We start from the raw sequence: 14,445 nt of genomic DNA on the forward strand, positions 1-14,445 counted from the left end.
TATATATATATATAAAAATACCTTATTGCATATTAATCACTAGTATAATAATTGATGATAAATCAACGAGTAATACATAAAAGTTTTCTTTATATAATTAATGCTTAATATCGTCTAGTATTTATACATATTTACATTTAAAAGCTCTGGAACTAACAGAATATTTATGTATCATATGAAATCTACATAATCGATGCATGAGAATAATATTGTTGTAGTTTATAAAATAAGACAGTATTTCATCATTTTGTGGACAGCTAAAAAAAACGATAAAAAATAATTAATAGTTCTAAAATTTCAAAACAAAAATCAAATCAATATCTTATTTATTTATTGAATAATTCGATTCAGAATTTGCCTTAATTATTTTTAATTTATTTACTTCCTGTCGTAAAATAATTTGAAAAGTTATATTAATCAAAAAAAATATAAAAATCAATTCAAAATTGTGAGTTGTAAAGTAGATTTCTACATTAAAGTAGAAATCTATTTTCCAACTTTTTTTTACCATAGTGTTGTGATTTCATTTATATATCGGTTATTTAAATAGCATGTATTTTGTAGACTAATAAAATTTAAAGATAACAGTTTTAAATATAATAAAATTACATTTTTATATAGAATATTTTTTTTTTTTAATTTTATTTAAAGTTATATTTAATTCAAACGATTTTTAGCAACATTTAGGAACATATTGATACATGTTTACAGAATAGACAAAGCAGATTTTGTTGTAGTAGTTGGCACCAACTCTTTAAAGCAAGGCGGAGAATCTTACCGAGTGAAAAAGCTTAAACTGCACAGATTATTTGATCCTATTCTCTTCACCAACGACATTGGCATAGTCATCGTGACTGAGAGGATCAAATTCAGTCCTAGGGTGCAACCGATCAAGATTACAAACAACTTTATTGATGCTGGGGTGTGGCTCACTCTGACAGGTTGGGGAACAACTTCTGTAAGTATTTGTTACAACACACAAGTTATTTGAAATGTTTGTAATATAAAATAAAAACGTTTGAGAACTTTTGCTTCTTATCTCTACAATCAAGTCTACTAAGAAAACGCATCAGTCTCACGCGAAACGCGGAACTTTGGGATTTGACATTTATTTCTAATCTCAAATTCGTGTTGGGCTCAAAGCCGGTATTCTGTGTTATATGATGATGTTTGTTGTGAAATTACAGTATCCAGGGAAGTTGCCAGATAATCTGCAAATGATTGAGTTGAAATCGATTACAAATGAAGACTGCAAGATATTGACTGAAAAGCTTTTGTACTATAACCAAATATGCACTTTGAATGGGAGTGGGCAAGGAGCTTGTAGTGTAAGTCAATAATTTTGATTTTATTTTTTATAAAAAAAACTATAATGATTATAAATTACTTATTTTTCTGATTTTACTTACACACAAATACGGTATAAAAATATATACATTTAAAAGTAACAAGTCTAAATATTAATAAATTATAATTAAAAACAACTTGACACAAAATATTTTACCAAAAATGTGAATCTGTTAAGAAACATATTTTTAACTTGAAACATAATATTACATATACTTTTATTTAAAATATATAAATTTATTAAAAGATTATTCAGAATTATTGTAATATTTATGAATAAGAAATAGCTTTAAACATTTAAACATTATAGGTATATAGTATTTATACTAAAACAGTTTTTAGAATTTGTACCAGTAAATAAATAGAAATTCATAACAAAATTCTAAAGTTCCTCAATGAACCAATTAATTAAAAAATCTATGGCTTTTTTCAAAGATTTTTTGTGTATTAAAATAAATATATTCTAAGCAATAGTATTTTATATATAATTATTCTTAGTTATAAATAATGTAATAATAATAAAATACAAGATTTCTTTGTTAAAATAAATTGAGGATTTTGTAAATACAACAAAATTTCTTAAATTCGTTTTTTAAAATGATTTAATAATTTATGACTACAAATTTAAACTCAAAATAATATTTTTAGTTAGTCTGGTTTCAGAAGCAAAGAATGATAAAAAAACGGGTTTTATAAATTATCGATAGAAAACATTAATCTATTTTTTTAATGTTATGTGTTTAAGTTTTAACAGTAACAATAATATATCTCTAAATAGTTTGGCTCATAACGATAAACGATAAAGATCGGATGAACACCTAGATTTGCACAATAGACACACAACTAAGTTTTAGGCAATTTTCTCAACAAATTTAAATATTTAAAATAACAAGGCTTCTTTCAAAGATTTTATATATAATTATATAGATAAATTCCTAAAAATAATTTTATAAATATTGTAAGAATATTATTACACAGGATTAATTTGTTAAAATAATTAAGGATTTTTTTAAATATAGTAAAAGGTGTCTGAACGATTATCTCTTGTTTAATAAAACAATTTAGAAGAAGAAAATCGTTTTCTTAAGTCATTTAATAAATTAGAACTACGGATTTAAAGGAAAAATTATATTTTTAGCTCAACTCAAAAATGTGATCCCAAAAATCAGGTTCTATGAATTATCGCTAAAAAACATTATTCAAAAATTTTATTTTAATGTAAAAGTTTCAAAAATAATAATTAGAATTTTCAAATTGCTTTTATTCATAATAATAATGACACATAGACTTGCACAATAGCCACACATACTTTTAAAAGCCATCAGATACAATTAATAACCAACAATTACCACAAAAACTCTTTTCATGACAGTTTTATCTACAAACTAATTAATTTATAATTAAAAAGATTCTTTTAAAGTTTTCTATATAATAATATAGATATATTTCTAAAAATAATTTTATAAAAAACGTAAGAATATCATTACACAAGATTTATTTTAAAATAATCTTGGGATTTTGTAAATATACAATAGTAAAAGGTTTCTAAACGATTTACTCTTTTCTAATTAAATAATTTAAAAGAAGAAAGTCGTTCTCTTAAACCATTTAATAATTTGTAGCTCTGGAATTATATGTTTGGCTCAACTGGTTTTAGATTGAAAAACCTAATCGCAAAAATTTGTTTCTATAAAAATAAATTGCTAAAAAATGTTGTGTAAAAATTTCAATGATAAAAATTAAATTGGCTAAAAACCTAGATTTGCACAATAGCCACACAGACTTCTAAAAGCCATCAGCTACTATCAATAACCAATTTTTATCACATACATTTTAATGTTTTCATGGCAGATTTCTCTACAAAATAATTCATTTATAATTAAAAGGCTACATTAAAAGATTTTCTATATAATATAATAATATGGATATATTCCAAAGAATAATTTTATGAATAATGAGAGCATAAATAAGAATCTAATCGATATTTTTCATTTCAAAGATGATAAATTTTGGTTATTAAAATAATTAGTACATTTTAAAGTATATCGTTTATATAAAGCGACTGTTTAAGTACTTAAAAATGTGCTCTGCAATAATAATAAAAAAATTATTATCAAATAAAAATAGTATATGAAACATTTTATCATCAATATATTATATCAACATATGTAATCACAATGCTATCAAAAATATTTAAGATCGATGATCAAGATTATACCTCTGGGTGCATTGTCATATATCACGCATTATATAATTTCAATATGCCTAAGGGCTAAGTGCATTTTTTGGACTTTAAAAAATAATTTTATGCTCTTGCTTAATTATTATTTAGGTAGACCAACAAATCATGGATGTTCTCAGCATTACTAAAAATTTTGCAAAATTATATTTTTTAATATTCTAATAAATATATATATATTCTATTATGGTATATAAGGTTTACACTTTATATGTACATATTCAAAATATTGATTTATTTTATTGTTTATTTACAGGGGGATTTTGGAGGACCTCTAGTATCAAATGGAATGCAAATAGGCATATTATCTTGGGGCGTTCCATGCGCAAAGGGTTATCCTGACATATTCACAAGAACTTCTGGCTTCGCATGGTGGATTTGGTTAAACACAGTTAAATAAACAATCTTTCCAGCAATTTCACACTTTTTTTTAACGATCCCCTAAATCCCCATGGACGTTTTTAAGACGACATAAGAGCTCCCCCATGCTTAGCACATAATAACAACACATGTGGGAAACACGTGTGTCGTTCCACGTCGGAGTAATTCTAGCAATTCGGCAATTACGCCCGTTTTCCCGGAATTCCCGAACGATTTGCAACTGTCACGGTAAACGGGAAAATCCCATTAAGTACACACATACACACACGAGAGCGAATTCCCGGATAAATTATTGTGTTTGGAGTGCCCTTGTTGTCGACGTGCTGGGTAGTTTGGGAAGCTCTGGTCGATATTACACTGCGACACTCTGGAGGTTATTGTGTGCGTATCAATAGATTAATGCTGCATAATAAGTTTCGGAACACACACGCCATATTTGAGTTAAGGTTTGGATATAGAAATGTAATAAATGGCGTAGAATATTGCGCTGTTTGGTTGCCCCAGAAATACAAGGTTCTATCAAATATAATTTGTAAGCATTTTTTTTATAAATATAATCACGACCAATACATGTACATATTTATTTACAATCGAAATGATTTTATCACTCATTTTAGATATATATATTTTTATTTTATATTTATTGCAGAGTTACTCAGTAAAATAAAGAGATAAAAAACGTTCTACAATACAAATTAAAATAATTAAAAACATTATTTTTTTATTTTTGTTAGATATAACGAATTTCAAGATCATCGTTTTAGTTTAAATCATATCGACAAATAAGTTATTTTAAAAATAAATCTTCTAAATATCTCATATGTGTGTTAATCAGTCTGATTCAGCAAATTTTTCCAAAATGGTTTAAGCAATTAAAAAAATATTGTATTGAATATTATTTTATTGTTATTAGACCTTTTGTCAAAATGAGTTGGTATTCCCTTTTCATAAATATGAAAATGTCGTTTGAGTGACTTTTAGCGTTCCTTTTTAGACTTCCAAAAGCGTCTATTTAAAATTAATTCAAAATTTTATTAACAGCTTACCGCCCGCTTCATAAGATTCCCATGTCGTCTGGACGAAGTACCGTTACACGAAATAGCATGCTTTATCTCTTTCTTCGTTGCGTGCGATACCCCTCCCACTTTTATTTCTAAGGGATCGGCGTCAGTTCTGGATTGTTAAATAAATAAATTTGATTAACCTACAATACTACTAACTTCATTCCATAATTTTACTACTTGTGTATCTGTTTTTTTTTTAATTTCGCGTAGAATTTCAACGATCTTTTATATAAATATAATTATTATAGTCATTATTAAATGTGTTCCTACTATTGTTGCTTCCAAAAGCAATAAAATATTTGTATTTATTATAAGAAAAGGGCATTATTATATAATAAAAATAAAATGGTGAACATTTCTTTAGAAGCGCAGGGTAACACCCCCACGGTGTATGGCTGAGAGGCAAATAATAGTGGATTCTAATTAGAATGTAACGGTAAACCGTCGAGCTCGATAGGGAATCTTATGATGCTTACCCAGGGGTTTTTACCGAACTTTGTTTGGTGGACGGATGGTTTCGCAGAATAATGGCAAACAATTATCTTTTTTAAAAAAATCCCTTTAACTTATAAATCAATTAAGATATTTTATGGAAATTTAATATGTAGCTTCCTTATGATTTTTCGCATAAAAATATTGAGACATACCTTTTGAAGAGTATATGACGCATCCCGAATTTGAGAATTCCACACAGATAAAAAATGCATTTTAAAATCGAAGGAATGCAGTATTTAGTCTCTTCTCAACTATCGACCGAAACGTATCGCGAAAATTGTTCTTCTCCCAGTGATATTTTGTGATTGTGATTTTAATTTAAAAAAAATATTTTCGTTCACCCCAAAATGGATGAACGAGATGAAACTTTTTTGGAATTTTTTTAATTAATCTAATTCAAGTATATGAACATAAACCGCGTGTGATAAATTTACTTTCATCCAATGATAGTGAGTGTGGCAGTGATATTATCCCAGAAGATTGGAATGAATCTGATCCAACAATCGATAATCAAGATTTCGAAGATATTCCAGGTGAATAAGTTTTTCCCAATTATTATTGGGAAATCGTCAAAAAGTGGCCAATTTATTTATTGGCGATGATTTGTTCGGAAATATAATTTTGGAAACAAATTTATATCATCGGCAAACATCTCACAAATACAAAAATATAGAAAAAAATCCGCACAATGGAACGATATGATCGCAAGTGAACTGAAAAAGTGGTTTAGTTTACTTATTATAATGAGTATAGTTCATAAGTTTAACAAACCCCATAATCGAAACGCCGATATTTCGAAAAACTATGTCAAGAAATAGATTTAGATAAATTTTAACATTTTTGCATTTTGGTAAAAACGCAACTATTTTAAATAGTACAAATAGCTGGCGAAAGTGAAACCAATTCTTGATTTTTTTTAGGCAAATTAAATGTTTACAAGTCAAAGCAAAACCTTTCCCTGAATGAGGGAATGATTCCATGGTTAGATTTTTCAGGTATTCAGTCCTTAATCACATATGGAATGTCGAATAGAATTGTTTGCGAATCAGATATCAGTTATATTTGTAATTACAAATTATACATCGTAAATGCAGGAAGATTAGTAAACACGGCGATGAAAGTACTTAACCCATATCTGAACAAGTGACACCGTGTTTATGGTGATACTTTTTAAGATAACGTTACTCGCAAAATATTTATTTTTATGGAAAACAGAACTTTGTGGAACATTCCGGAAAAATAGTCTGCCAAAATTTAAAAATATAAAATATAGGCCCCTACAGATGAAACATGGCAGAAAAGGTAAAACGCTTATCCAAATTTGGAAAACAAATAAAAAAATTAATTTCAGAATGATATTTACTTTTCATAACAGCCAGATGATAGACACGGGAGAAGAACAATAACGACCAACCTTACAATATATAAGCCTCAATGTATGACTGTAATACATTTTTGAAAGCTGTTGATAGCAACGATCAATACCTAGTTACATAATATTTCGAAAAACAATGGAAAAAACAAAAGAGGTTGTTGTTTATTTATTTTAATGCGCATTGTTTTATCCGTTCAGTGTCTATCAAAATTTGAATCGTAACGGCAAAATTAAATTAATATATTTTTTTTGAGTAAGTCTAAAGAATGGATGCAGAATTCAGTGAAATCTATCGGTTCTGAAGACGTTTCACCAGTTTCTACTACATCTTGCCGTGCCTGTGTGTCGATCACCCAGAAAGGCTTTCGGATAAGCTGATAAGTCATCAGCAAAAAGTGCGGAGAAATATGTGAGAAGAAAATGTAGTGTTTGTTCTGCGCATGGAATTAATAAAGATACACCATATATGTGCAGAAGTTGTGAAATTCCTTTTCATATTAACGAATGTTTTTATACGTATCAAAAAATATTAAAATAGATAAAAAAAGTGTATATAATAAAAATTAATATAAATAGTGATATAGTGTGGTTTAAGTGTAGTGATAAAAATTAAAGTGTCAGTGACAGTTGTAAGCAGAAAAAGGACGCCGAAAAATTTGGTGAGTGCAAATTATATTAAATTATAAATGGATATTTTTTATAAATCGTTCATACAAAAATTTATAGAATCATTTAAACATACATATTATTAAATTATAAATAACTGGTTTGTAACCATTGCAATCATTTTAATTTACACAAAATATTAGAAATAAAAAATACATATTTATTCGTTCATGATTTTATTTCTCAAAGATTCTTTTAAGCGCGATAATATTTTTTTTAAATTATTTTGCAATACGGCGATAATTTATCCAAATTGTAGCTTTTTTCTCTTTGTGTCTTAATCTGTGAATCATTGCGGTTTTCCAAATAGTGAGGAATTTTCAATATAACAAACACCAGGAAAAATGTTTGTAACTTAATGGATGATATTTTTGAGAAGTTCTCTGATTACTGTGTTATCTAATTTATCTATATATAGCATAACAATTTTGCAATACCATACAGAATTTTAGCTTGAAAAACTTTGTTAAATGATGTACTATCAACCATAATGTTTCGATTTCTTTTGATTGGATTGGTTTTATGTTTATCTAGCCAGACAGTTTGACCCTGAAATTTATTTTAGTTCAAGTAGTGTAACATAAAATATTTTTTTTCTATGAAATAAATAATTATGGTGCATACATTTCATAAAAAAATTCACGTGCCCCAAAAAGGTGACGTCTCATTGCATTGCGTCGATAAAACGACTCTTTTTACAAAAAAATTAAGTACAATATATACAATTTATTTTTCATTTGATAGTACGTAGAAATAGTATACTATCATCTCTGATTATCATATAAAAGCAAACTTGATGGTATCCCAGTATTTTTTTAATAAAAGAAAATGCATGACGCAGGACTCATGCTTGAGTTCACGGCCACTATACAATGTTCTTTCAAGACTCGTATACGAGTCTTCGGGCGTTAAGCTGTTAGAGTACGCTCGGGATAAGGATGCCGGTTTGTTATTGTGTGCGTGTACATGTATATGAGAGGGAGAAGCGATGTAGCGTGTACTTCGTTGTCTCGCTTTTTCTTTTAAGGACAGTCGCTGATTCATCAACGCTGGTATTCGGCATTAAAGTGCAGTGTGGCACAGAAGTTCGATCTTCTCTAGTGATTTATTTTAAATAATTTTGTGTTGATGTTGGTTTAATCCAGATATGCCCACTGTCCCATGGGTAGGTCACTAAGCTCGTGCCACTGTTTCTTATTTATAAATGAAATTTTAAGAGGACAAAATTCCTTGGGCATATCTGGGTTAATTGATATCAAGGCTTCAAATATACACTGTAAGTTATTCGTTCTCTTACCCGTGGATTAAAATATTTTAATTATTTTTCCATTAATCCGTACGTTGTTGGTTTTTTTACACTATTCTCTGTAAGGCTTAAAAAAGTTATTATTCTTATCGTTGCGCCAATGATATTTTTTAAATTTATTCAATGGATTATAATGATTTAATAAAGTCGTCGAGCCATTAAACAATCTGCGAATAATTTCTTTCCCCATTTTATATCTTTTTGCTTTTGAAGAATAGCTAAATACTTTTTTATTTTTTTGACTAGTGAAAGATTTTGAATTTTGCAAATATTTAATTAATGACGTCAATGTCTGGTTTCTTCGATTAAATAATATGTTTTTAATTGTCCGTTGAAATTTCCAACTTAGCTTAGATGTATGTATGTTAAATATTCTGAGCGAAATTATTTTGAGCCACACAGCTCACGCACACAATAACAAACCGGAATCCTTATCCCGAGCGTACTCTAATAGGAATTAAAATTAAAATGCGTTTTTAAATGGCTTTATAAAAAAGTTAAAAGTTTCAAAAATATATAGATTAAAATAATATATGTAGAAATTCAAATAATATATATATATATATATATATATATATATATATATATATATATATATATATATATATATATATATATATATATATATATATATATATATATTTGTCAATATGATGAAGAATATGAGTTAACAGAATTTATTCAATAGATATTCTTTTTTTATGAGAAATATTTAGGGTGTGCTTATATAAAAGTGTGTAGTGAAGGCTGTATGTATATTGAAAATATTTTATTATCTGAGCCATACATAAAATGTAATACATGAAATACAAACAAAATAAAGTACATAATAAAATCAGAACTGCTTGATATGGTAAAATATATATTATCATATTTTAACCAAGCTAAGAGTTTTCTTCTAAAGACTATACTCAACTATGCAACTCTTTAGAACTTAATATATCGAGTATTATAGGTGTATATCAGTGGCGTGCGGTCTATTGATATTGTAATACGATTCTAAAAATTCAATATTTTTTTAATTTACGGTATTTAAAAATGTAATTTCTCAGAAAATCGGCTATACAACCATACCAAGGGAGCGGCAAAAGCCAACTGCAGCGCGGGCGGGGTGGCTGGTCAGCTGTCTTACGCAGTCGATACGCTTGCGCCATGAATTGCTTGAATCGCAGTCGCGCATGCGCACTAGAACTTCAGTCGTTACACATGCTTGTGTTTACAGTCACTTGTCATCAACCGTGTATGCGGTTGACGTTTTGAATCTGTTTATTTCTCTGGCCTTTTGGCCTTCATGTCTCGCAGTGGGAGCTGCCGGCTTCTTATACCAATAGCCGGTCAATTGTGAAATATCTCATACACTGTACATCCCGACGATCGTGTTCTAAATTTAAGGAATACGAAAAGGATTTTCCAGAACCGCTTTTAATATCACTTCAACGCTTGTATGGAACTTTTTTTTATTTTATGAGGTTGAAAAGTGAACTTATTTATATATATTCGGCACCAGAATTATATTTAGAATATATAAATTGCATTAATAATGTGATTATTGAAATTGAATTAAAAGATATTATTGAAGTGATATTATGAAATTATTTTTACCATACCGACGACAAGTGCTTCTGTAGAAAGATCATTTTCTACAATGAAAAGAATCAATATCCGTACGCCACTGGTGTATATATAAATATACATGTACATATGTACATACAGATAAGATATTAAATATCAATAAATGCAATAATAAACGACATCTATTGATAATTGCTTAATTTTAAATAATATTATCAATGCAATAGTATTGAATATATTTTTTTTATTTAAAAATAAAAATATATGTACCAATATATTAAATTAGAGAGACGAATGAAATTCCTGTATTAAATCAGAGAGACCAGACGATATATTGTTCCTTTTGCCACTCTCAAATTCGATACGTCTCAGTCAGTATTAAGCAGATATATTTAGCAAAGGATTTTCTGCATACCGAGACATTTCCTGTCAAACGTGCTGACCCTTTCTCATTTATATTTAGCATTACAATGCCGCACTACATGTTCAAGACACTTCGTACATGTTTAAAGGAATCAATATTAAAATAGGTACAAAGGACGTTCCAGAGACCGAAATTTCTATTTGGGATGCTGTTTCGGTACAGATTCTCATTTATTGGCTATCAACGTGTTTCGAATGGGAACAAGTATTTGCTATTTGCGAAAGTAACTGTAATAAGCACGGTTTAATGGTTTATTGTAAGGTTTTATTATAGAATTTTATTACAAAATAAATAAATAACATTCTTTTAAATTGTAATCTTTACCGATGTTTTTACTATCGGTATTTTATTAGGGATATTTTTTGAGTAACGTGGAATGGACCTTGAAGTTGGCATTTATGGTTGACATATTAAATGAGGTGAATAAATTGAATTTACAGCTTAAAGGTCCATTGATTAATTATTTTAGTGTAGCAGAAAAGATTGGGGCATTTAAAAAAATTATGTTCTTAATCTTATTCATTCTGATTAAACAGGCTTTTTAATAATTTTAATAAATATTTTCCTTCTGAAAACGATCCACGTATAGGATATTGTGGGTGGTAGATCCTTTTATTCACTTCGATTGTTTTGAAAATAGTCACTCGGGAAAATGCATTAATGCAATTATCATGCAATTTAACTTAAACAAAATATTTGAGAATGAATCATTGGATGTTTTTTGGAACAAAATAGGTGATGAGGAATATTCGTAATTGAGTGAAAGAGCTGCCATTCCAAACAACTTATCTTTGTGAGCAAAAAATAAAATAATGCATCTGATGTGTGAAGAGAATATTGATTGATTCTGTACAACGGTGGCTAAAAATATTGTTTGTTACATAACTATTAACAAATAACCGGGTATCAGTTAAAAATAACAGGTGCGTTCTGTTGATGAACTGCGAGCCGACCCCATCTATCGATGGGGAAGTCCGGCCAAGGACAATAACCTAGCGAATGATGTGTTGCGTTGCTGCCGAGGGGCTTCAACGAAAGATTGCGAATAAGACAACAAGTACTTTTAATAAACATGTCTTATGATACAGTGGCGAATTTATAGCAATAAATAAAAAAGCGACGCTTCCGCAGCTTCGACGGAAGCTACAGTGCTTTTACGCAAACCTTAGCGATGTTCTTACACTTGTCATCACACGAAACCACACAATTGCGCACATCTGCCACCGCACATCAGATCGCAACACCCTGTTTTTCGATAAGGTGTCACGTCTTTCATCGAAGTCATCTTTTTAACGATTAAAAACCGGTCTGCAGTTTTATAAGATTGCCGTCGAAGGTAATTACTTCAGTCACACATCGCCGCCCACTTGGCTTCCAATCTGACCGCTGATCAGATTGGCAAATATCCGTATGCAATATCCTGAAGGGTAAATTCAAGCAAATCAAGTGTAAGGATTATGTATTCGATCAGTTAAGTTCAATAGGACTCAATTATTAAAATGGCAGGAGATTCAATGTAGCAATATATCATAAGAAAATCATAAAATTATGAACAACTTACTATAGCGTGTCGCCGTGGCGTTACAGTCACTTGTCAAGTCTTTAATGTATTATAAGTTATAACCATTTTAGTATTATGTTGGAATTTCATATAATTAATTTCCATTAACCGTTATTTAATTATTTGGATGATTACATGTAATTGGACTGTTTAGTAAAACAAGATAGCTGACAATATAAATCACTGTAATTATTTGCTATAAAATCTAAGTAACACTTAACGAAGATATTGAATTGCTCTTACAGAGATTATTGAAGCACTTATCGATAAAACTGGTATGCTATACACTTGTTAAATACGCAAATGATGCATACTAAAAATAGCTCTCGCCGAAATCAGCTAGTTGAGAAGCTGCATGTCTCGTGTAAGAAGAGTATTCTCAAACGCTAGCGTCCCGGCCACGACATGTAAGAATAAGGGATGAGATCGCGACTCTGTAGAGCACTCTAAAGCTCGGAACCGAAAGTCGTCAACCCTATTCCTTCTTGTAATGATATCTTTAAAATATTTTTTAATTACCTCCAACAACTAGTAGTATTTCGTTTCTCTACGCTACGAACTAGCATATCGTACAGAGTGCAAATCGCTAATAAATTATTAAAGTGACACGCGCTCCGCAAAACGAATCCGAGCATCATCGACGCCACGTCGCAAACTTTGGCGATGTGCATAGTATTTCTGATTAACACTTCCGCCTAAGCTGTAGAAGAATACTGCTTGGTGATGCTGATATGTAGTTGGTTTTCGATCGCCTACCTCCACACCGACTCCAGAACTTTTTTAGGAGGGTGAATTTAAATTTGTGCGAATATTCTAAAACTTTTATTTATAGTCCACAAATTTTCACCCTTTATGAGTCTAAACACATAATTTAGAGCCAATTTTAAAGACAACAAAACAATAAAATTATCAAATTTTTTTTGATAGATTTTTGATCACAAAACTATGAATTTAGGGTTCACACAAAAATAACTAAAAAAACACATTTTTTTAAAGTCTTTTTAATAGGTTTTTGAAGTCAAAACTGTAACTTTAGAGCTTGTTTTAAAAACAAAGAAATTACGGATCTACAAATTTTTAGTCTTTATGCTAGAATAAATTTGGGGCGTGTTTTGAAAAAATTAAAAAAAAAAAAATTTTTAAAGTATTCAATTTTTTAGTATTTTATTAGATTTATGAGCACGAGTCAAAAAAAATATTTTGGGATTTACTTTATAAAAAAAAAAAAATATACAACTTCACAAATTTTCAGTCTTTCTGAAAGATTTTTAAGCCCAAAATTTCTGAATCTATAGCATGTTTTAAAGAAAAATCAGAAAAAAATGTTTTGATTTATTTTCGAGCTCAAATTCCTAAATTGCAGAAAGTTTACAAATTTTAGGCTTTTATGATAATCTGTTTGAATCAAAACCCTTAATTTAGAGCCTGTTTTAAAAACAGCGATAAGTTCTTATAAATTTTCAGTCTTTTTAATAGATTTTTGAGCAGAAAACCCTAAATTTGGGGCCTGTTAAAAGTCCACAATTTTTTTGTCTCTTAAATATATTTTTAGAGTTAAAACCCTCAATTTAGAGCCTGATTTAAAAACGAAAAATAAACACATTTACAAATTTTTAGTCTTTTTACCACAATTTCCTAAATTTGAGGTTTGTTTTGAAGAAAAATAACAATAAAAAAAATTTGCAACTAAAAATTTTCATCCTTTTTGATAGATTTTTTAGTGTGAAAACCTAAATTCAGAATCAATTTTGAAAAAATAATTCACAGATTTTCAGTTTTTTTGATATATTTTTGAGCAGAAAATCCTAAATTTTCTTTGCTTGCTTTAAAGAAAAAATAAAAAAAATGGAAAAACAAAACTTTTAGAAGTCAAATATTTTTCAGTCTTTTTAATAGATTTTTAGTTATCTATCGAGTTAGTTGTTTTATATATATATATATATATATATATATATATATATATATATATATATATATATATATATATATATATATAAATATATAAATAAAATTTA

The 14,445-nt window shown here is 28.6% G+C and overlaps 1 protein-coding gene across 6 annotated transcripts in view; it reads left to right on the forward strand.

The window, feature by feature from the left end:
* Nucleotides 1–14,445, forward strand: part of LOC148232775 (facilitated trehalose transporter Tret1-like) — an 81,277-nt gene that overhangs the window by 5,788 nt on the left and 61,044 nt on the right. The window contains exons 3-5 of one of the 6 annotated variants that reach the window (XR_015810554.1): nt 712–958; nt 1,188–1,328; nt 3,843–3,977. The exons of 4 other annotated variants lie outside the window; for them this stretch is intronic. The gene's annotated coding sequence lies outside the window, so the exon portion shown is untranslated. Of the gene's footprint in view, nt 1–711; nt 959–1,187; nt 1,329–3,842; nt 3,978–14,445 lie in introns of those variants that run through there. One more of the 6 variants, XM_088191153.1, reaches the window with a different exon arrangement.

This window comes from Plectrocnemia conspersa, unplaced genomic scaffold (genome assembly GCF_051122295.1).
Source record: "Plectrocnemia conspersa isolate PC_06_02 unplaced genomic scaffold, ASM5112229v1 ptg000008l, whole genome shotgun sequence".
Classification (NCBI taxonomy): domain Eukaryota; kingdom Metazoa; phylum Arthropoda; class Insecta; order Trichoptera; family Polycentropodidae; genus Plectrocnemia; species Plectrocnemia conspersa.